Raw genomic sequence first — 25,553 nt, 5'->3', positions numbered from 1 at the left:
AAGTTTTTTTTCCTTGTTAAAATGCGAATCATTGCAAATGCTTTGTGCTGCAGCAATGCAAGAGAGAGAAGACAATAGTCCCAGACAACATGAAGTGGAGCAAAGGAGTAGCGTCCAAGGAGGTGGAATAGATTATATCATTAGAGATCGTAACACATGTTGCATCCAATTTATACTCATATATTCTTGTTTATTGCAGGGCAAAGGGTTGCCATCAAGGAGATCATTCCATTTGTATTTCTTCCTTGCCCACTAAATGATATGCATTCCAATAAAGATGATGACGTGATAAGTTATGGGTGCATGATGGGTGACTACATCTCTATGGGGCAAGATTTTATTGCAGGGAGAAAAAACGATGCTTACAAGACAATACATGAGTTCTTTTCTAGGCTTGCAAAACATGATATAACATATGTACGGAATGGGAAGCATGTGAAATGGGCTTGCGATGTTGTCTTCATTGACTTTCCTACTGGATGTTTGATTGATAAAGAAACCACCTTGCCTGCTTGGAATATGCTCACGGAGGCACACATTCGCGTAGGAATTACAGTTGTGCTGCTGCCTCTTTGGGAGATAGTGGATGGTTAGTTACTTGGATTACTTTGGCAGGTATATTGTCCTGGTCAATGTGTGTTGGCATAAGTACTTAACTAAACAAGAAAGTAAAGTTTTTCTTTGATAAAATAGGTGATGCATTATCTTGGCTTGAGAAGTACATACATGTGCTTGGTCTCGAAGTTGTCAGGCGAGTTTTTGTGCTTGACAAGCTTCCATATGGCTATGGAGAACAATGCGATCTTGAGGTGTCAGTAAGTGATCTTAAACTTTTGGTTTGTAATTCTTGTAGTGAACATATTTGACCTTTATGCTTTATGTAGAGCCGATCTTCTCTTTTGGTATTTGCTCGTCGTAGTGGATGTCATCCATCCACCTTTCTTGGAGAGAGCAGCTCTCAATTCCGCAAGTTGCAAATTGATCCTTCGAGTGACTACTGGCCCCATTACCTTCCAGAGAGAAATAGATTGGCACGACCATCTTCTTAGACTCTTTGGCGTGGAGGTCTTCAGAGATCACCTATATTCTTGCTCTGTGTATTAGATCTTTTGTGTCCACCATCGGGATTGATTTTGGAGATGGGGTGTGGCACTGCACCTCTGATGCATGCATGCCAAGCATCTTCTCGTCCATGTTTTTCATTTGATATATGTGAAGATATAGTCGATGTTGTGGTTCGACCTCTTGTAGAAGAAGTAGGTGCAAAGAGAGCACGCTTGGGTCTTGATGATGAGGAGCTAGAACTAGATGCCTACAAAGTGCAAGTTGTGGACAATCCCTATGATGATTAGTGAGCATTCAAACTTCTGATACTTTGGAAGCAACTTTTATTATGGTACTAGTTATGGACAATCCCTATGATGATTAGTGAGCATTCAAACTTCTGATACTTTGGAAGCAACTTTTATTATGGTACTAGTTATGGACAATCCCTATGATGATTAGTGAGCATTCAAACTCGTGTATGAATTGTACTAGTTATGAATCTTTGTTATGGTGAAACTAGTTATAAATCTTGCTTGCTTTTTTGGGCTCGCTCGGTTTTGTTCGCTCGTTCAATTGACTGCCTCGTATGGACTGACATGGATTTTTCATGCTAAAACACTCTGAAATGATGTATTTTCACTAGTACTTGGTGGGCAGCAGCTTTGGTTCCACTTTCCTCGCCATTTTTCCTCGATTTTGGTGATTTTTTTTGTCATTTTCTGCAGTAAACAATAAGCAGTTTTGAACTGTCTACAGTCTTCCAGCCTGCATTATGGCGAGTTCGTCCACTGATCATGCTATTTTCAACATCACTAAGCTTGATGGTACGAATTACTCTTATTGGAAGAGCCAAATTTGGCAGGTTTTGGTACAAAAATCGTAGATCAAACCTTTGAGGTTAAGCAGGCATCCGCCTGCAACTATGCTAGATGAGGAATGGCTTGAGCTTGATGAGTTATGCAAGTCTACCATTGTATTGTCTCTCACAGAATATGATCACTACAATGTATTTGAGGGAGAACAGAGTGCATGGCAGTTGTGGGATAAAATCAAGAATCTCTATGACAAGAAAAGTCCAGCGAGTCAAATGTATTGGCTGAAGCAGCTTATGGATCTGTGCATGAAGGAGAATGTGACTATGTCTGCTCACTTGAGCCAATTCCATGCTATACTCAAGAACTTGACTTCGCAGGACATCACTTTTGCACAGGATGTCACTCCTCTTTTCTTGCTTGGTACTCTTAATGAGTCATGGGATGTATTCCGCACTGCAGTATGTGCCTCTACTGCTACCTTGAAATTATCTGATGTTGAGAGTGCTCTTCTGAAGAGGTTAACCGTAAGAATTTGGATGCCTCTTGTGTGTCTCATGCTATGACAGTTAGAGGCAGGAATGATGGATATGGAAAGCATGGCAGTGGTAGTGGCCATGGACGGGATTCTCAAAAATCTCGGTCCAAGTCTCGTGGGAAGTCACGTAGCAAATCCCATGGTAGGAATGTAGATGTTACTTGTCACCATTGTGGAAAAAAGGGCCATATTAGGCCACAATGCCATGATTTGCGAAATGAAAGGCGCAAAGATAAGGGAAAAGACAAAGTGCAGGATAAGTTTTCTGATTGTAGCATAGTACTTGCAAAGTCCAGTGTTAAAATTGAAGAGATTAATGTTAAGCAGCCTGAGAATGTTGATGATGATGATTATATCCTAGCAGCTTCTTCTCGTGCTTCGCAGATGACAGAGATACACTCTATGTATGCACAGTGTTGGCTCTTGGACTCAGGTGCGTCCTTTCATGTGACACCTTGCCGAGAGTGGTTTCATTCATACCGTACTATTTCGGGTTCTGTGCGCTTGGGTGATGACAGCTCTCTTGATATTGTGGGCATTGGTGATGTTAGGCTGCAGTTTCCTTCTGGCAGCAGTTTTGTTATGCAAGATGTATGTCATGTACCTGCTTTGACACGCAGTCTCATGTCAGCTAGACAGCTTGATGACGCAGGATATCATGTATGTTTTGGAGGCTTTGCATGGAAGATCACTCGTGGCAGACTTGTGATTGCGAGAGGTGCCAAGGCTGGTAGTCTCTACCCCTTGATTGTATCAGCTTCTTCCCTTGATCATGTTTTGTCTATGGGTTCTATCCCACATGTATCTCTTTGGCATGCCCGTTTGGGCCATATGTCTTTGAAGGGAATGAAAATGCTTTGTGGTTTGCAGTACTTACCGCCCCTTGATTATGCATGTTTTGATTCATGTGAGCATTGTCTTTATGGCAGGTAGACTAGGTCTATGCATAAGAAGTCTAGTAGGCCACGCATGAGTGAGCCCTTGGCATTGGTACATTCGGATGTCTGTGGGCCCATGCCTTGTCAGTCTATGGGTGGTGCAAAGTATTTTGTTACGTTCATAGATGATTTTTCACGAAAAGTTTAGGCTTATCCCATTAAGCTGAAATTCGATGTCTTGGCTGTGTTTCAGAGATGGCTTGCATTGGTTGAGAACCAGTCTGGGTATAGGCTAAAATGCCTAAGGACAGATAATGGGGGTGAGTATGTCTCACGTGCTTTTGAGCAGTTATGTGATGAGAGGGGTATTAAGCGTCAATTGACCGCCCCCTACACCCCCCCCCCCCAGAATGGTTTGGCTGAGCGGATGAATAGAACCATCCAGGAGCGTGTACGCAGTATGCTTAGTCATGCAGGCCTACCATAGAGCTTTTGGGCCGAGTCAGTTAGTACAGCTGTGCATGTCATAAATAGATCACCTTCTAGTGGTTTGGATTTCCAGGTTGCAGAGGAGGTATGGACTGGAAAATACCCCTCTTATGCGCATCTCTGTGTCTTTGGATGTGAGGCGTTTTGCCATGTGCCCAAGGACAAGAGAAGTAAGCTAGATCCCAAGAGTGTCAAATGCATTTTCCTTGGTTATGGGGATGTAGGCAAGATGGGTTACCATCTTTGGGATCTGCAGGCGTGGAAAGTCATCCGCAGTCATGATGTAGTCTTCCATGAAGACAAGATGCATAGGCAGCCTGAGAGAGTTGTTGAGATCTGCAGGGTCATATTTCAGGAGGAGCCGAGAGCTCCCGCACAGCCAGTTGGACAGCCTACAGCTGCAGCAGATGCTCATGGTCAGGGTATTGGATAGGCAGTTGGGCAGGCAGCAAAGCCTGCCATGAGATGGTCTACTAGAGATAGACGTCCACCTAATAGATTTCAGCCCTCGATGCATTATGTATTGGTTATAGATGCAGGAGAGCCTTTCACTTATGATGAGGCTATGCGCAGGGGTGATAGTCACTCCTGGGAGAGGGCTATGCAGTCTGAGATAGACTCCCTGCATAAGAATGACACTTGGGATTTGGTTCCTTGCCTATGGGCAAGAAGGCTTTGCCATGCAAGTGGGTGTACAAGCTGAAAGGACACCCCAAGCCGGCATACAAGGCTAGATTGGTAGCAAAGGGTTTTAAGCAGGAGCATGGTGTGGACTTTGATGAGGTCTTTTCTCCTGTGATTAAGATGACCACCCTGCGCTTAGTCTTGGCTTTGGTTGCTCAGTTTGACTTGGATTTATACCAAATGGATGTCAAGACGACTTTCTTACATGGGAACTTGCATGATGAGATTTATATGGAGCAGCCTAAGGGCTTTGCAGAACCTGGTAGGGAGCACCTAGTGTGCAAATTGAGGAAAAGTCTTTATGGCCTGAAACAGGCACCTAGGGAGTTGTATCATAAGTTTGATGCCTTTATGCAGTCACAGGCTATAGCCGGAGTGCTATGGATCCGTGTCTTTACACGAAGAAAGCCCGTGATGGTTCTTTATTGATTTTGGTACTCTATGTGGATGATATGTTGATAGCAGGGAAAGCTCATGATGAGCTAGATGCTCTTAAGGCTCAACTCAAGAAGAGCTTTGAGATGAAAGATCTGGGACAGGCCACTCACATACTTGGTATACGCATTACATGCAACAGGCATCAGGGACTCCTCTACTTGTCACAGAGGGAGTACATTCATAAAGTCCTTAAGCGCTTCCGCATGCAGGACGTAAAGCCTATTGGCTGTCCATTGCCTTCTTATGTGAAGGTATCACAGGCTGATTGTTCGCAAACAGAAGAGCAGAAGGCCAAGATGGCCAAGATTCCCTATGCGTCCGCAATGGGCAGTCTTATGTATGCCATGATAGCCACTCGTCCAGATATTGCCTTTGCAGTTGGTGTTGTGGCACGCTATATGGCTATGCCTGGCAAGAAGCATTGGGATGTCGTGAGGGGTATCATGAGGTACCTGAAGGGCACTGCAGATATGTGCATATGCTATGGCAGCCATGATACAGGAGTTGTGGGGTACACTGACTTTGATTATACAAGACATGCAAATAGTAGGAAGTCCACTTTCGGCTATGTATTCACCTATGCTGGAGGTGCTATTTCTTGGATGTCCAGGGTGCAGAAATGCACGGCCCTTTCTACTACAGAGGCCAAGTATGTTGCAGCCACTGAGGCTTGCAAGGAGGCCATTTGGTTGGGTTGTTTAGTTGCTGACCTTGGTATTGATGCTATCCCTACACTGAATTCGAATTCTATGAGTGCTATTCAGTTAGCCAAGAATCCGATCTTTCATGCGAAGACGAAACACATTGAGGTGAGGTATCACTTCATATGTGGGGTTGTTGAGGACAAGTCTATTGATCTTGTCAAGATCTCAACTGATCAGAATCCTACAGATATGCTCACGAAAAGCCTCTCTACAGAGCGCTTTGCCTTCCTCAGGAGGTTGATGGGCGTGGGATGAGATGACGTCTTTCCTCATCTTGTTGTACATGTGTACATGTTGTACTGTCTTTTTTCTTTTTCTTTTCACTCCTCACTGGGGCAGATTCGCCTTTAAGTGGGAGGTTGTTGGGGGTAAAGGCGCCTCTACCTAGTTGCACGTGTATTACTACACTGACAGTCACCGCCACTGCACACTGCAGGTGGCGGGCGTCCGTCACCGTCACTTTATTCTTTATTCTTTTAGTGATAGTTTGAATAAAGGAAGGCCCGGTCACACATTGTGACTATTGGAGTTCCCATTTCTAGTCTCTCCCTTTCTTGCTCTTGCTCTCCTACCATAGCTCTCGAGTCCAACCTTCGATCCGTCGCTCCCTTTCACCAAGTCTAGGTAGGAGTTAGCATGTCCATTTGAGAAGTCATCATCCACCCCACCTAAAACTTCACTAGTATCCAAATAGGAGAGAAAATCAACCACCGCTTTTTGGACTCCTTGCCTATGTACCACTTGAAACTTCAACTCCTACAATAGCAAGATCCATTGAGTTAAGTAGCCTACCGCATTTTGTTACTTCACCAAGTACACCAAGGCCAAATGATCAACATGCAACAAAAAGGGTGGCCCAAAAGATAGTGCCAAAATTTATCCATACAAAGTAAACCATGCCTAAGCACTTGCATTTAGTAACAAAATAACTCTTCTCAGCTAGAGACATCAATAGATTGGTTGAAACCAACCCTTAGAATCCTCCTATGTCAAGACATTCCCAGTGTTGTCCAATGCATCCATGAAGACATGGAACTCCTTGGCCCATTCAAGAGGAATTGCTATAGGAGATTTGGACAACATCAATTGAAGGCACCAAAATGTCAAATCTACTTCCCCACCCCACTAAAAATAAGATTTTGGAACATGAGCGAATTTTTTCAAGGGAATGGCTACATGAACTAACATATGGAGGTGGTGAGTCACATCACTAGACCTACCCCAAAAACCATAGAACTATTGATGGAGAAGTTGGAATTTCAGCCCACATCATTGTAGTTACCTTATACAAATCCTTTGCAATCCCATCTTGAGAAATGACATGTTCAAGCAATATTCCTCCTTTTAATACAAAAACACTTTTCATTGGATTCATGCTCAAACTAATTTCCTAACATCTAGTGAGACATAATTGGAGATGATGAAGAGGAAGAATCATTACATCAAAGACACCAAAGTCATCCAAGAAAACCCTCATAAATTTTGTTAAATAAAGCCAAAAAATTTCCTGCATATCCCATTGAAACGAATGTGGGGTATTCTTTAATCCAAACCACATTACCCTATAAATAAGTCCAACGTGTGATAAAGGCAGTTTTTGGTTGATCTTTCAAAGCCAATTGGACTTAATCATAGCCACTTAAACCATACAGGAGGAAATACATCTTATACCTTGCTAGCTTTTCCAAGATGCTATCCATGTACAAAATGGAAAATGGACTTGGAATGGCAATTTATTCAATTTGCACTAGTCTACATAGATTTAAAGGCTTCTATTCTTTTTAGGGACAATGGCTATTAGAGAAATCCAATCTGCCTGATCCACAAGGGTAGTGAATCTAAGTATCTAATTCCTCTTTGACCAATTTTGCCATGTACAAGTTCATTACAAAATATCATTGCATCCTAAGTAAAACATCATCATGCCTACGGGAAGTAAACTCTAAAGAATGCAGCATTGGCGAAATCTAGGGTCGAGGCCCTTTGTGTTCCCATAATCCCAACCAATACATCTTTAAACTTTGTCAAGGGAGTGATCAATTGGTCATGAAATCCTAGCTTGAGCACTAATTTTGATAGGCTTGGTTTCCCTAAAACCAACATGCACTTTAATGAGTTCATTTTATATGTCTCTTGTCACTTCCTATAATTTATCCTGAACTCTCTGCCCTATCAGAGAACATTTGCCACATTTTGCATTGCAATGGCCACTACATTTGCATATTCCTTCAAATATTCCCTAGATTTAATATTTGGCTTTCTTGGTGTAGAAGGAGGACTAGAATCCACATCCTTGCCCGAGTACTATTGGCTAATCTAAAAGACATCAATTAAGCAAAAAGAGACCAAAGATCGGCAATAGTCACTAGAAATCTAGCTTCATCATCATCTAGTCCCTTGATCATGTTCCCTGTCTTTGCCATCATCAACCAACACATGGATGAGGGGAAACCACTGTTTATGATAGCCCCGCCTCAAAGTTAAGCGATCCCAATCCCAATTGTGATTGGCTCATGCTTGCTAATGCCAGGGGCACCCCAGCAGGAGGCGCTAACTTTGCCTACTTGCTCCATATTTAAAAACACCAAGGACGCTAGAAAATGGATAATTGCCACTTCAATTGACACGAAATGAAGCATTACCAATGTTTGAAGCCATTTCTGATTTTCCATCCAAATAAGAACTGGGGCTAGTTCCCATTCCATTAGCCCAAATTGTTTAGAAGTAGCTATTATTATAATATTGACCACAAAATTGTTGTCTAGTAATATATCATCAAGCACTCTACCTTGGCATTGCACTAAAATCACCAAACTAGTAGGATTAGATAGAGGTCTAGATGGCACAAGCTCACCCTAATTTTTCTTTACTTCTTCAAATAGAATTGCTATTGTCATATGTGCCACTTGAGGCACTAGAAGAGTAGGGCAATTTGACAAGGTGATTCAACTACAAAAACTTGAAAATATGATCTCAAGAAGCTAGAACCAAATACAAGAGTTGACCTAAGGGAATATTGATAGAATAAGGTGGCGTAGCTAATTTTGTTGGTGGGACTTGGGCTTCCACCCCCACAGGCCGCAATCCCCTAGACTAATGCGGCCTATCTTCCATTGAAAGAGGGATATCTTGCGGGTCAAACATAGCCATTGGAGCCACTATGGACCACTCCATCACCTAATGTTCAAACCACTTCCTAATCCTTAGGAAGATCTTATTGATTTATCCAAGGCTGATTTCACTCTTATCCTAGATAAAATAATCACATTTACAATAGGGTCAGGAACTCCATCACCAAATGCTCAAACCACTTTCTAATCCCTAGGAAAATCTTATTGATTTATCCAAGGTTGATTTCACTCTTATCCTAGACCAAATAATCACATTCACAATAGGGTTAGGAACTCCATCACCTAATGCTTGAACCACTTCCTAATCCCTAGGAAAATCTTATTGATTTATCCAAGGCTGATTTCACTCTTATCCTAGATTAAATAATCACATTCACAATAGGGTCAGGAACTCCATCACCTAATGCTCAAACCACTTCCTAATCCCTAGGAAAATCTTATCGATTTATCCAAGGCTGATTTCACTCTTATCCTAGACCAAATAATCACATTCACAACAATAGGGTCAGGAAGTTCTTCCAACACCATCTTGCGAACTAAAGGAATGGGTACCTTTTCTTACTCTTTCTACTTCTTAGCATCATATGCTTGCACCTCTAGAGATATTGTCTGCCAAAATCCTTCTTGCATACAAAAAAAGCATTGTTTCTTGATAACTGAGGGGCTCCCCAACTACCTCACTACCCTAGCCCATGTCAAGGATGAGAAAATCCAATTGAGCATAAGAGATTACCGATGCAAACACCATGGATGACCCTGGTGAATTGCAATTGGTAGGTGTATTCATTCTTGTGCCTTGCCAACCCCCAATATGTGCCATCAAACTGCACACATTGTATCAATACATGTATGTATTATGAGTAGCAGTTTTATAGATACCACACCACACTGATTGAGGCCACGATATGATGCCAACTAGCCCAAATTATTAAACTTAGAGCACTAGAGGGTCTTCTAGCAAATTTACAAGTAATGTCTCAGGATTTCTTGCCCTTTTCCTTTCTTTTGGACTTTGAGGGCTTCTTCCCATCATCCTCATCCAAATCTTCCTTATCATTGCTACTATCATCCTCTAGGTCTATACCTAAATCTAAACCACTACCCTAAGGTTTATGGTATTTGTTATGGGATTTGGGAGACTTCTTGGACTTCTTACTAGAACCACCCATCAAGGTGTGTTTCGCCCTAAGTGTTGCCTTTACAAAATGATCTAGTTTATGACTAGCTTTATCTTCAATAGCTAGAGCTACCTATAAAGTACATGACAAACCTAGAACATAAATAGGATGAAGCATTTCACTAGTAGACTTATTGTTGGCGATCCACTAAAGCAATATGTGAAATTGATTTGTATAGGTTTGAACACCTTGATTGCCTTCAAGCTATGGGTTGGTATCATCCTGTTGAAACTACTCAAAAAGAGTATTCTTAGCATTTACATAAGTATTCCATCCTTGTTCTTCCATCGACCATGCAACAACATCTTCATGAATGGTGGCTTTGAATACAATGGCCCATTGGGCCTCATCCAGTTGACCTAAGTAATTGAGCCCATAAGCCACCTTGAGCCGCCAGATTTGAGCATTTGTATTTTGCTTCGTAGTGTCATAGTGGCCATTGAAGGAATAGGAGTGGAAACAAGTGCAATATAAGGTGGGATAGGCAAAAGAATTGTCAAAGTAAGGGATGGAAACAATTGAGGGAAAGATTTAATGGTATAGAAGGGGCAATTGCAATTTTGGGCCACCTTGCAAATAGGAGGTTGTGTGCAACTAGAGAGGTCGCAATTGCCTTGAAGACCCATCTAATTCTAGAGTTCAATTATCATTGCCAAAAGAAGCTGCAAGCTTGCAAAATGTTGAACATTGCCACTCATGCTCAATTTGCTAGCCACAAATTGGAGTAATTGGTGAAGATTGCAAACCTTGAGATCACATATGCATGCATACCCATGGTTAGAGAATGGATCGTCATAATCGCAAAGTGCAATTGCCTATCAATATCATCACAAACCATTGTAGAATAAAATATCCATACTTGACACAAAATAATGACTACTAGAACATAAAGACATGTTCACCAAAAGGAAGCTGAATGAAATACAACATCATTGCAATATTCATTGTCACAATCACATACATGAGAATGTGTTGCGGTTAAAGCTTCATTATCAACTGAGAAGTCCAAGAGAGATAACCATTGATACATGACCATTCATGCTATTGTGATTGTAGACCATGCATTTAGGCTAGTCTTCAACAGTCTATGTTACACAGGGTGGATGTTAACAATGATTGCATGATTCCATGCCTTGATAACCATGATTGAATTCCCTACTTGATCTCATCAACCTCCATTGCATAGTTTGGCCTCTACTTTGAGCACTCTTGACCTCAAACATCATCATCACCTTGAGGATTGCACCTAAAACTTGATCTTTACCTTGATCATATCCAACACCATCATCATACCTTGATTATAAAATTATCCCTTAGCAACACGATTGCATCATAAGAGCTTAGCATCACCATGACTAGAGGATAGTTCCACCATGAATGCCTTACACACCATTGTGACCACGCTTTTGTTGAGACACGTAGCCATTACACCAAGCAAAATTATATTGACCATGAAATCCTTTACTCATTGTTGAAAGATGACCTAAAACACCACCAATTTGACCTAAAATGCTACCCACACTAGGACTAAAGATCAAATTCATTGAATTTGATTACTGACCATGATTGTGTCCATCTCCAACATTAGCCCATGTTACAACCATCTTGATTGTTAGACATGCAAACCATGAAAGCAATACCTTGACTTACTCCGTTTCCTCTCGTGTCCACATTAATTGTCTATTCTTAGATATTTCAATCTAATCACCTCCACTGACCACAAAGAGTGCTCCATATTGATTACACCTCTATCAAAAGGTGAATAGCATCACATTGAGTGCTACAAAGTGCCACCATGACTATATCATAGATCAATGATTGGTATGAACCACCTCTATTGTGAGTTTGGGATTGCATGTGACATCTACTTACCCTCACACATGGTCTTATATCATTAAAAATGACGATAGTGTAAACATGATTCTTTCTCACAAAAAAGGATTAACTAATCTTAAGATGGCTTGTTTCTCTTTTTGGCAAAATTTTGGATAGGCATATTTCCTCTTTCATAAGCTTCTTGATAGCTTACAAGAACATAGGATAGTATCTAGCTTTAAAATGAGATGTCAAATTGGGCATCCACATTGAATATGACAAAACATTGCATTATATTTCTAACTTTTCTAAAACTAAACATGCTATTTCTATTATAATGTTGATACTTTTAATTGCCACAAGTAGATTGCAAATTTTAGATACATTTCTAGGTCAAATTAACATATATGAGTCATGGGAGTGCTTGTTAGCTTGTGTGGAGATGATTGTTATTGAGTAGGACTCTAGGCTCGACGATACTTTTGCAAATCATCAGAGGAACCCTTAAATGGGGGTCCTCAATGAACTCTTCCAAGTTCACACCATGTGGCATGGATTTGTTCGGGGTTCCTTGTCATCCCAATCTTCTATCTCTTTGTGCTTTCTTTGCCATCACTATCTTTTTCTTCCCGATTCAATGTGATTCCATTTTCGATATTTTTAAATACCCTCGCGGCACCCCATACGTTAGAACTTGAAATCTACAAGGTTGTCCTTGGGAATCAAACCTGGCTTCACATACAACTCACATAGATGTCTTAACGGCTGCTCTGAATGTTTTGAGTACTGTTGTCGCTTTTTTGTCATCTTTTTGGTAGCAAAGATGTGTGTTCGAGTCTCTCAAACACCACCACCACCGATTCCTGGACTACCGTGTGACTTGCGTGTGTTCGGGCTCTTAATAACATGACTAGGCGCTCAACGCTTAGACTCGCCCCGAGGGCGGGTGCTGGACGTGTGGCACCCGCCCCCGCGTTTCTTTGTGGGGCGGTTGGGGGCTGCCACGTGGCACCCACCCCCAACCTTCCCTTAACTAATAGTATATATAGAATATAGATATATAGATATAGATATAGATGTACAATTGGGGAACAACGACAATTACACCAATCTCTTTACAGGATCTCTGAAAAAGTACATCAACGACTGCTGCAAAACACATGCTGCTTGCTGCTGCCGCTCCTTCTTCATCGTCGCCGTCGTCATCCTCCTCGAACAAGCTTTCCTGTCACGTTTTGCTGTGCAGGCTCGGGAAGGAACGCCATCCATCGACAGGTCTTTCGCATACACCTGCACGTTCCCTGGTCGATCGGCTTTCAGTTTTCGCGTCTCTGCTGTCCCTTTTGCAGTGCCGATAGCACGGGCCGTTTCCCTTCGCCGGCACGGCTGCGCTGCGCCCCACGAGCCACTTCGGCCTGGGCAGGTAGCATATCTCTTTCACACTTCCTATGCTGATCAGATCGATAGTTTGTATCGTGTTATTTCGCGTCAGAAGAACGGCGCAGAAGTAATCGAAAGGGACAAAGACAAAGATCCGTCTTCACAGACAGAATCGACAGAGTGCATTTAGGTTGCTACAATCTGGACGCCGTTGAGTCAAGCCAAATAACTTCGTTTGGACATCTGCATAGAAATACTATCCTCCGAACACGCTGCTTTTACTGCAGAACTCTTTGAGCGTTCTCAAGCTGCCCATTTTGACTATATTCTGTCAGTTCATATCAGTGTATGAATGAATGCGTTCATTAGTCGCATAGATCCTTAAAATAAGCTGTTAAAGAGCTGGTGGCAGTAATTAAGTCGATGGACTACGCACTATGCAAAGCTCCCCTCTTTCGTCACTTAAAGGCTATACATGCCATCCTTATTTTGACATGGTCTAAAAAGTATTTGAGCAATAAAATTTAAGGCCGGTCAGAAACAGAAACATACTTAGGGTGTAGTTAGTATCAGGCCAACTCAATATGCTGCTTTTACGTCGTTTTGTTGCTGAAGAGCAACAGAAGGGGCAGGAAGAGAGGGGAGGCTGCTTTTGGATCATCTTGAGATAGCACATTAACTCTCTATGAATATCAATGTACCGTTTTCTTTTTGTTTTGTTTGGCTGCTGCTGTCCTGTGTGGATACTCTAGTTCCTTGTAGAAGTCTCCACGGAAGGTGTTGGTGACTGGTTGCCCTAATACTATCTCAAACAGTGTCATTTGCTCTCTGCAGCATGAACTGTACCATTGATTGCATCTGGATTAATGCAGGTACTCCTTCCAATGTTGCGTGACGAGTCTGATGTAGATTGTAGAAAATGTTAGTTGTGTGCCAAGGCCATAGAACAGGGCCTTTCAAAATCTCGAACATTATACTTTTGGGCAATTGATTCTTAAAATATCCCATTAATAAAGAGGCTTGGAATTTTTGTCTATCCACATCCATCTTGCATGGAATCAGCCTCATCTACTTGATGACCCGTTCATCATATTGAAAAAAATCTCATCATTTTGGAACCTTTTGTCTACTTGCATGGAATCCGGACATGCACGAATGCATCGCATATTGCAATCTAGACATGCATGATAAATTGACTTGGTTAGCGGTCGACCTATATAATCTTGTAGTCAAGTTGTTGCTAGATGAGTTGTACATGTTATTGGTCTTCATAGACATTGCCTAGCATTGCGTGTGATCAGTACTTAGTCAACTATTGGCTTTCATATGTCTAATTCATAACCAACTTTGTGACTAGCATGAAGACTACAGACATTGTATCCTGATTACAAGTCACTCTTGAGAATCATTGAAAATTTTCTCTTGCATGCAACATCAATCAATTTTGGCAAAAATGCCTTAATAAATTTCCTAAGTTTGATTTGTGATATCAAAATTGACACTACCCATTCTCACTTTGGACCATGCTTAAACATTTAATGTGACCCTTGTTGTATGTGCCAACTTTAATGAAATTCAAGTTGGCCGCTTAGAAATCATAGCTTATCTAAGTCATATTCAAATTGCTTAAAAAAACTAATTACGATGTAATGAATGTTTTAGCTCAACACCCCCTCTTAGGCCCAAAATTGAAACCAAGAAGGGACTAGAAAAAACCCAAGGCATTAATCCCAAATTATCTAGGGCATTAGACAAAGGGTGCATGTTGGTTGCCGAGTGGCCTATCAAGACTACAGAGGTGATGGTTATTTTACCAAGGAAGTCCAAGTAGTCACCCTAGAGAGAATAGGGCATTGAACAAAGGGTGCTTGTTGGCTGCCCAATGGCCTACCAAGTCATGTAAAGGCTGAAGGAACCACATTGAAATTTTTTTTTGGGTGGGTGAGAACAAATATGGTTTGCGGCCTTTTAAGTAACTGTGCCCCCTGGGGAGAATGAAAGGGATAGTTAGTTTCAATACATCACAAAACAAACAAGCTAACCCAACCACTTGAGGGTGTCAATGACAAGGAAAAGGGTGATATGGAATGGTGAGGTGGTGAAGAACGGCTGGTGGAGACAGCTTAGGATTTGCTCAAGTGTGCTTTGCACAATGAAAAAGAAATGAGAATGCTACATGATGAGAATGTGCATGCAACAAGTGCTACTTGGATAGGATAGTGTCCCTTGTGGGAAATTTGTTTACCTGCCTAAGCGCCCTTTATAAAAATGACGAAATCATGCAATGCAAAGGAGAGGTACAACAGGAAAGGGGGGCCGATGTCGAAGACAAGTGTTAAAGCTTGTAGAATACCACAAAAGGGTCGAAACCCCCTCTCAACCATGGATGCCGATGCCAAAGGAGGAAGAGGAGCTTGATGTTGGTCTTCGTGTGATCTCGAGAACCATGATGACGAAGAGGAGGATGAAGCATGCTAACTAGAAGAGCAAGGTAGAAGTCACCGCTATGATAGCATCAAGAGAGATGCTATACGATTTGTCTTGGGAGGGAAAGCCTCCATGGTGGTAGAAGAGCAAATCTCCTAGGAAGATGAAACCACGAAAGAAATGGTGTGCATTTCATGTCTCCAACCATCGAGAAAGGATTGGTGCAAACTTGCATGTTAGCCCTATATTGAAATACAAAACCCTACAAGAGAGATTAGAATTTGCTAAACGGAGATCAGTAGTTAGATGCTCCAAAGCAAAACAAAATAGAAAAGTAAAGCTAAATGAAAAAAAACAATGCGATGGGTTTGTATGTATGATTGAATGCAGCGGAAGATAGAAAAAATATGGCTAAGCTTAAAGGAAACTGGCCTAAGGTTCCTAAGGATGATCTAGGACTCTTAAGAGACTAGCTTAGGGGAAGGTAATGATCAAACTAGTCAGAGATGCTATGAGGCATTGATTGAGGGGGAGATCCAAGATTGACCCATGGGTGGTCAGCCATTGATAAACATGGATACTAGGGGTTAGAGAAATTGCGCTACCTCCTTGTGGAAGATCCCCTCTCAACCTCCTTGGAGTGGCACTACCATTGCCAAAAGGGGTTGAGGTTGGTTTAGGACTAGGAATTGGATTCAGCTTTAGTGTGGGTAGAAGATCCTTAGGTGGGGATGAGGTGATTTTGCGTGTGGGACTAAGGCCCTTGGCCTTTGAGTGACAATAGTCATCTATATGGCTCGATTTATGGTAGTGAAATCTATTCTTTTTAGGCAAGAAGTGCTAAGAGGGTCTTTGTGAGGGTGTGAGTGTGCCACTCCCTTTTTCTTTCAAAGAAGAAGATTGACCATCAACATTTGATTCCCCTTCCATGTAGGACAAAATCAACCAGATGGAGGACATGCGAGATGAGCTTGTATCCATTTGTAGGACAATTTCATTAGAGGATATAGTGATGATTCTCGTTACTCAGTTGCCATCTCCCAAGTATGATGTCTTCTACACTAGGGGGTGCCAGCTTTGGGGCCAAGTAGGTGTCATCTATCTAAGATCAAAGTCGCAAAGTGTTAATTTCAGATTTTGCTTTGAATACTTATTGTAATTGTTTTTAAATCACATCATGAACCACAACATAGTACCCCAAAATGGCTTTTCAGACGTTTGTTTCAGAAACGCTATTTCAAAAACATTTCCGTAACTCAACACATTTTGAGAACTTTTAATTTTAAAAAAGAAAAAGAAAAAGGGGGGGGGGGTAGGGGATTTATTTAGGGGGGAGAGGCCTTAAACTTTATCCATCCGTGTTTCAGTTTTTGGCCGGCAAACAATGTGTTTTAGTTCTCATATTTCAATTTCAGACTTCAAATTACACTTTTATTACATGTGTTTGCATGCATATTTCTCGCAGTAAAGCTATCTATAGTGAGAGGATGGAAGTGGTTACACAAAGATTTGCATAACTAAGAAGGTATTACCGATTCTCAATGAAACCAGCCTTTCTTCTCGAATAGGGTGGTAAATAACTTGATTTAGCACTAATTATAGTAATTAATAAATTCATAAAACTAAAAATGCACAATTTACCACATTAATCTTAGACATTGGACACTCTATTGGCCCCAAAATTGGCACCCCTTTCGGTATTTTTAAAACTTATATTTGCAAATGGATGGAGTGCATTTGAGATCCATTGATATCCTCCGCTAATCCAAGTGCCTCTTGCTGTCAAAATTAACCAGCAAGCCTCCAAACCAATCTGCCCTTTGGTTTGCTTAGGGATTGGCCTTTACCCTACTCCTTGAAAGACAAATTCAGCCCCAAATCTGATATTGGCTAGCTGGCCTCTTGAATCTCCTTGAAATTCCTCAATTTCAGCTATTGGAATTCAAGATCTAGGCCCTCAATTCCGAGCACACATCCAAGGCAGCTGTCAAACCTTAATTTTTGTTGTAAATTAGGGTTTACAATAGAGATTGATTGAAATCTCTTCCATTGATAGCTCAAATTGTTGGAAAATGTTGAGATAACTCGAGAAATGGGTAGGGAATGAGAGAGAATGTTGTGGAGAGAGAAATTTCATAGTTTCAAAGCGAGAAACATTGAAAAACTACTGTTGCCTTGCTCAAACAGCCATGGAACTTGTCACCTATAGCTTAGGACCACTAGAAAGATTGCTGCCTTCTCCTCTATGATGCCATTTGCACCACGAGGACCTTGGGCTAATGTCACTTGCTCCTGGAGGGCTCCAAACTGCTGTCACATGCTGTAGGATTGATTGTTGGTGGTTGCAAATCACATCAGCAGCCTCTCCTTGCTCTCTAATAGCTTCCTTTTCTCTCACAATGGTTGGAATAGACTTCTACTATGCCCTAAAAACGTTTTTCCCACTTGCATGGGCAAGTTTTGCCGAGTGGCAGCCTTCTAATCCCATTTTTCAGCATTATTCAGCTTATTGAAAATTAATTTAATAATTATTCTAGTGCTAAGAATAATTAATTTCACTAGCCAATAATTAAATTGGCTAGGCCAATTTGTCTTCCAAGTATCCTTGAGTAGTTATTGATCCTTAGATTTGTATTAAGTAATTAATTAATTAATGCCTAGTCTCTAATGTGACTGTTGACAATAGTGGCCAATAAATTGGTTTAGGCCCAAATTTGACACTGAGTACCACCTAGTACTTGTCAGGCATAACTTATTACAACATTTGCCTTTGATATACACTACATCCTCGAGGTCCTTGGCTTGGTACCATGAAATACCTACCATGTGCATCATGTGCTAAACAACCTTGCCTGTTTGATTAATATCTTAATCAAATAATATTGGCAAGATTATAGCATCTCAAAATTTGACATCCTCGTAATACTCAACTCTTGCTAGCAACTTGTAGTAATTAAATGGTGATATGAAGGCTTGAAATACTTGTCACAGTTTGTTTGATATAAGAGATGGAGAACTGAGATATAAACGAGATGGAGAGAAGATGAAGACAAATTCATGTGACATGAAGGCTTGGAGTTTTGTGTAAAATTTAGGTGGTGTTTTGTGCAGTGATATATTAAAGTACCTATGTATGGATTTAATGCTAAAATCCGAAACTTCTCCCCCTGTCTGCAAAATTAACTTGAACTCTGAAACTCTGGTTTTTTTTGTTTCTGTTTTCCCCATTTTCGAAACTCCCCCATACTATGCTATCTGAGAAGGCTGGTTAGAGAGAGAGAGAGTGGGGGGAGGGGGGACAATGACAATCACAATGAAAGCCATTGTACTAATGATAGAACAAAAGTACAATGCTCGAAAGACCACAATTAATAATGCCACAGTTAATGTGCTAGGATTGTAGAAAGTGTTCTTTTCTAGAAAAACCTAACCCTAAATGACTTAACCGTTACAAAAACCCCAAGCCTAGGGACACTAGGATTCTAGGTGCAATAACTGTCCCAAGTGACAGTTTAGGCCACTAGGTGCACAAAACATTGAACAAAGGGCATCAATGTGGAGGCTATGAGATGGCCTACAAAATTTGCACATGCTATATTGCGGGCAGGCTCAAATGCTGCACCATAAGCTGTACATCAGATTTGATTCTACTAAAAGTGTTCTAAATAACCTATTGCCTATGTGGCAGGGGTTACAGTCATACTGAGTAGATTGAGTAGGTGCATGATGCATATCAGATTGAGACTGAAAATGTAAGAGGAATGTACCCACATTGCTGAATTTTTAATTGAACTTATGCTTACAGATACAAGTAAATGCCCAGCATGCAGGGTGAGATCTATAACTTCATAGGTGGTGGCCTACTTAGGTCTGTCCATACCGCTAAGTAATCATAATCAGGTTTTCCAATAATATCTAAGAACATCAAAAGCTCAAAGCATACTCCAGGAAAAAGGGAACCAAGGGAGGAGGAAAATGTTCCACATATGATTACTGCACAACCTTTTCCATAGGACACTCTCCTTCCACCTTCCAATGATTTCTCACTTCTGCCCCATGCTTATAGAAAAATTTTGATCTGATGCCTCAGTTGTAGAAAATGTACGGATGGTTTTCTACAAGTTCTAACAGTTCTTAGTAATGTAATATAGTTATTTAAGATCTATGCCTCCAATGAATTCAGCATGAATACCATAAAATTGTTAAGTTACATTAACTAAATTTTCACACATTTGAGCAAATTCTGAAATCCCAATTCTGTTTGGTGACACAGGAATCAGCGAACGTTCCGCCCCAAGAAAAGTACTCCATCAGGTAGCAAGGTAACTTGCTAAAATAACTAACCTGTTCTTCATTTTTATGCTAAATCACTAAGCTGTTATTCCTTTTTGTACTATGAAGGTGTATGTATGCATGATTGTGTTTCAATGTTTGGTTATTCTTTAAAGTAGCAATGCACACCTTTGTTCTCTGGATGAAAGCATTATTCAGTGATTCTCTAATGTGAAAGAGGATAGGCAAGCAAGAACTGATTAAGAAAAGAGAAAAAGCGATTAAATACATCAATATGAGAGACTTACATGTTGATAGACTGGGCTCCTAGGAAAGTAGGATTTCTTTCTTTCGTATGGTCTAATATACTCCCTATCCTATGCAATTGAAGAACTTGGACTAGTTTGATAATCTTGAAACCAAGCAATAGAACAACTTTTATACTTGGTTAGCTAGGCAATGCCAAAGTAAATGAGGCATAGTCTATGTAGTTAGTGTCTTAGAAACTGAACTGAGCCAATTCTTGCCTTGGGCAAAATAAATGTTATCAAGAGAAACCCTTCACTATAAGTATAGGAACTCCTGACCCTATCAGCATATGGTTCTCGAAGTTGCAATGGGTATGTGGTGAAGTGAAATAGATAGATGGAAGGAAAGGGAGACTATCCCAGGAGACAACCATGTAAGTTGGCGTGAATATGATGGAGCCAAAGTCCACCACTTTTTGATTGAAAAGGGATGCATATTTACAAGAATAGGATGCCAATGCATGGGTTTATGCAAGAGGCAATGCAAATTATCATACTCAAGCAAAATGTTATGCAACAGTGCCACTTCGATAGTGCCCTCACAAGGGAATTGTTCACTTGCTTGAGCGTCCATTTACAATCATAGTCATCTAGAGGATGGGAAAACTGATACAATGTACAAATAATAACTATCTATGAAGTAGGGAATGAACCAAAATTGAATCACTCAAAAAAGAAGAAGGCTGCCCCCTCTCAAAGTGGAAGGGAAAGCTAGAGGGAGTCACCCTCTCCCCATCAATTTGGAGTAGTAGGGGAGGGTGAACCCAGATCCTAGGCAAAAGGTACTGAAGAATCACCGTATGAATGTTGAGTGTCAGGATCTCCAACCCAGTCCGAATTAGTGTAGGCCTACAAAAGCAAACCATGACTATAGTCAATCCATATGAATAAGAACACTGAACTTATCTCAACGCACGCATACAAGCAATCCAATGTGACATTTTAGGTGCATTGAAATATTGACCGAGTAAAGAAAATTGGCTCTCAACAGGCTCGACAACTTGCATTTGTGCTATTAGCCTCACACGTGCTTTGTTAGTTGTCTTCAAGAAAAACATTAAACTATTAATGTTCTCTAGTCTTAATAAGTATTTACCAATGTGAAATAGCTCTTGTTCACACTGTGCAGTGCCCCTGTTAAGCACAAATTTTGGGGATTCTACTCGATGTTCCCATGGTGGCTACATCTTTATCTTAGGCATAGCTCCTATCTCTTGGGTGAGCCGTAAGCAAGAGACGGAGGTGGCTTCCATGGTCAAGGATGAGTACATGGCTCTCTTTGATGGTACCACTAAGGCCATCTACTTGAGGAACTTATTGATGACGCTTCAATTTCCATGTGCTACACCAATCGTTCTCTACTTCGATAACCAGAGTGCGATTTCAATAGCTGGTAACCCGATCATCACACCTCAAACATGGCATATTGGAGTATATTTTCATTTCACCAGAGCGCATGTTGAGCTAGGCACCATGTTGGGGTAAAAGGCCTCTGGGTCTGCCCGTGTACACTGTGACCACCCATTCTTTATTCATATATAATATGATAGTGCAATAAGGTTGTCAATTCAGTTGGACAACACCTACATTGTGTGTGCTCTTCTCTCCCGCATCTTCCTCTTCTCCTTCTCCATTGCTATTGCATCCCCTTCAACTGGTATCAGAGCTTTGGATCAGAGCTTGATCGTGGAGCTTGGCCCGGCATTACTTCAGCCCGGATTGAAGACCTAGAGCTCGGAGCTTCAATGCTAGCCATGACTTCTTTCCCTCGAGGTAAGATTTTATCTCCCGCCTCTCCTCGGCCCTCATAGGCTCTTTGCAGGTGTTCCTTGGCTTCATTGGGCACCTTGTATGCCCCCATTTTCCCCCTTATCCTCAGCATAACCAACAAGCCCCATTGTAGCAGCTCCGTTTTTTTGCACCTGTTTTCAAAATCTGGCTAAAAAATCCAAAATTTTCTCATATCTCAAGCATCTGAAATTCGATTTAGGCAAGATAAGAGTCTAACTTGCGGTTTTGGCACGCTCTGGACGTAATGGTGATGCCAGATCTGTCAAATTCTGATCACAGAATTTTTTGTAACACATTTGAGTTGATTTAAGCAAGAAAATTTCATGCTCTTAGCTTATGTAATGCTTTCGAGGCTTAGTATTTGATGCCCAAATGCAGATGCTTTGGGACTTGGTTTGAGCTTCCATAGCTTGATTTATGCAAAGATTTACTGTTGTATATTGTTTGGGCAGCAAGGTTTTATCAGGGACGGCTTATGCATAATGCTCTTTGTTGATATTCGGGTGTCATGTTGGATGTATTGATGCTTGGTCATCATGGTTTATGCTCGGATATGCTATTTGAGAGCTATTGAGCCTTAATTTGGATGCGGACACTTTGTTCTTGGTTGGGATTTATGCTACCTTGGTTGACATGTTATTTTACCTCCAGTTTGGTTATGCCTATGGCCTACGGGTGCTCCCGACTACTCGGGATGATATGTTGATGTATTTGGATGATGCCACTTTGATGTTTATGCTCCCGGATGCTTCTTGAGCAAAGAGTAGAGCTCAATTCTTGGTTCACTGTCATTTTCTTGGAAGTTGGCATTTCACTTGACAAGGTTATGTCCCGTGCTACCCATTATGGAACTGATGTCTGATGTGGATGCTTTTGGGTTCGTGGCTGTAGTATGATAGATGTTTGGGCTTGAATTGACTTGCATTTGAGAATTTTGTGAAGCAGTTTGCATTCGGTCGGCTTATCACTTATGCAGCTTGGATGCTATTTGGCCCTTAATGCGTCAATTATGGATCTTGGATTTACTTGGATGTAGATACATGTTTGAGCAATGTTTACTCCATTGTCTTAGCAGTTAGTTATTGAGCTTTCATTGCTGATTGATACTTGGTTCTTTGCGGGTTACTCCTTGATCACTAAACTTCTTGACAGTGCTTAGGGTTAGCATTTATGGCTTTGTTGCTTTTGTGTTGCCTAGCTTCTATGCTAGTTGGGTTGCTTTTGCCCATACAAGTCAGAGAGCATGCTTACCCGACTATGCACTTTGTCTACTATCATGTACTTTACAGAGCCACTTATTTGGATGTTGTTGTACAAATACTTGGGCTTTTCTTGGAGCTTGACCATTGCAAGATCTTATGCCACCTACCGGTTTTGCATTTTGGATGCTACTATGTGGTCTGATGTATTGCAGAGTCATGTTTGCCATTATGATTATGGGCTGATTTCATGGCTGAATACCATATGCTCTTATGACAGATGTCTTATGCTTTATCGTACTATGGCTGGTTATGTCATGCAGTTTGTCACAGGGACGTGAAATTTTGAGATGCTTTAATCTTGCTAGTAACATTTGATTAAGTTATTAATCAAATGTGCAAGGTTGTTTAGCACATGTGATGCACATGGCAGTTATTTCATGGGAACGGGCCAAGGACCCCGAGGATGCAGTGGGTGTTGAAGGCAAAAGTTGTGTTAAGTTATGCCAACTGGGCTTTGGTGGTCAGTTGGTGCCAAGTTGGACCCTAGGACAATTGTTTGGCCATTAAGTGTCAGTGGTGACGCTAGGGACTAGCATTAATTAATTAATTAATGCTAGTCTAAGGGTTAACAGAGGTTGGAAACTACTCCAAGTTGCAAATGGCCTAGCCAATTTCATTACAGATGGGCATGTTTAATTTTGGGCAGGGTCAAAAGGTTGAAATTAATTTTCAGAATTAATTAATTTTGAAAAATTAATTTAATGGCTGAAAATGCATTAGGAAGGCTGCCACTTGGCAAAACTTTCCCATGCAACTAGGAAGAAGGCTGTTGGAGGGTGGTGGAAGCTGAATGGCAGCCATTCTGAGCTTGGTGGAGTGAGAGGAGGTGATCAGATTTGGCTCTGAGAGGCGACGATGACTGATCAGTGCCGCAATAGGACGGGGGGCAACAAGTTTTCTCTTCCGCCTCAAGAGAGGCGGCGGTAGAAGAGGAGGGCTCGCGAGCTGAGCTGGTGTTTTACTCCCCTTTTGAAGCTGTTGGTGCCATCAGATTTGTCATCAGAGCTACGAATCAAAAGATACATTTTAGTTGATTCTCTCTCTCTCTACAGCATTCTCTCATCTCCTCCAGTCTATGCTCAAGCATTCTCAGTAATTCTCAGCCATTGGTAGCAGAGTACAGCCAAATTTGGTGGACAACAACAAGTTTACTACTGTAAACCCTAAATTACAGCAGTAATTAGTGTTTAGCAGCCACCTTGGGACCCGTGCCATCAGTCAAAGGCATTGTACACTGAAATCAGCACCGGAAACTCATGGAGAGCAACATTGCTCAATTCCCAGGAAACGGTGTAGTTTGGGCAGTGTGAAGTTCCAGAGCATGGCATGACCTATAGGCAGTGCAATCTTCCTGGCTATCATAGGGCTATTGTAGCCCTTGTAGTGGACCATCTTCACCTAAGAGGGTTTGTCCTAATTTCTCTCCTACTGTCTATTGTGACCAAAACCCTAATTGTGGGTTTTGTGGCAGCCATAGCCAAGAAGCTTCAAGCTTCCTATTTTTCACTTTTTTCTATCTGGGAATCATTAACAGTGATTTTAATAATTGAAGCACATGCTTCGGTTGCACATACAGGGATATGTGGATAGTGAAGAGTTTTACATTACTCCACTTGAGGGTTGTGATGTATTGCTTGGTATGCCATGGTACCACCGTATGCATGCAGTGATTGATTCATATGCAAAAGAGATCACTATTCAACATAAGGAAAAGACACTCACACTTGATGTAAAGTTGAAAGGGGAATCTGTCCCTGTTGTATCTGCAGCTGCTATTTCTAAAGTAATGAAAAATCATCTTTCAGTGTATTTAGTTTTTGTTAAGGATAAGGATGATTGTGAGAATATTTGGAATATGTCTAAATTAGAGAAGGATTCTCTCAGTCACTTCTAGGGCTGCTACCACCTGAAAGACCCGAAGATCATGGCATAGACCTTATCCCTGGAAGTAGCCCTCCTAATAAACCACCCTACAGAGTCAGTGCAGCCCAATGGGAGGAGATTATGAGTCAGGTAAATGAGCTGTTAGAAAAAGGGCTGATTCAGCCCAGCTCATCTCCTTTTTGTTTTCCAGTGATTTTGGTGCAAAAAAAGGATGGTTCATGGCGTATATGCATTGACTATCGTGCTCTGAACAAGATCATGATAGAGAACCGCTTTTCGATCCCTCAGATCGATGATGCTATGAATAGATTGCAGGGGGCAGCAATATTCAACCGTATAGATTTGAAAAGTGGGTATCATCAGATACGCATTAGACTGGAGGATGTGCCTAAGACAGCTTTTAGGAAATCTTTTGGGTTATATGAATTTCTTGTCATGCCTTTTGGACTTACGAATGCTCCTGCCACTTTTAGTTAGATGATGGATAAGCACTTGGACATTGTTTTCAAGGAGCT

The 25,553-nt window shown here is 41.2% G+C and overlaps 1 protein-coding gene and 1 pseudogene across 2 annotated transcripts in view; both read left to right on the top strand.

The window, feature by feature from the left end:
- The first annotated feature begins 306 nt into the window (after positions 1-306).
- On the top strand, positions 307-1,352 carry LOC148012446 (uncharacterized; annotated as a pseudogene).
- Positions 1,353-12,803: 11,451 nt separating this feature from the next.
- The window catches only part of LOC148012445 (uncharacterized), a 40,165-nt gene continuing 27,415 nt past the window's right edge, over positions 12,804-25,553 (top strand). Inside the window, exons 1-2 of one of the 2 annotated variants that reach the window (XR_015689015.1) lie at positions 12,804-13,137; positions 19,795-19,843. The gene's annotated coding sequence lies outside the window, so the exon portion shown is untranslated. The remainder of the gene's footprint in view (positions 13,138-19,794; positions 19,844-25,553) is intronic. The other variant, XM_087668756.1, reaches the window with a different exon arrangement.

Source organism: Lygodium microphyllum, chromosome 27 (assembly GCF_053477565.2).
Source record: "Lygodium microphyllum isolate KBCC chromosome 27, Lygodium_microphyllum_v1.1.10, whole genome shotgun sequence".
Lineage (NCBI taxonomy): Eukaryota > Viridiplantae > Streptophyta > Polypodiopsida > Schizaeales > Lygodiaceae > Lygodium > Lygodium microphyllum.
Note: the sequence above shows the minus strand (reverse complement) of the source record. Positions and strands in the feature narration are given on the sequence as shown.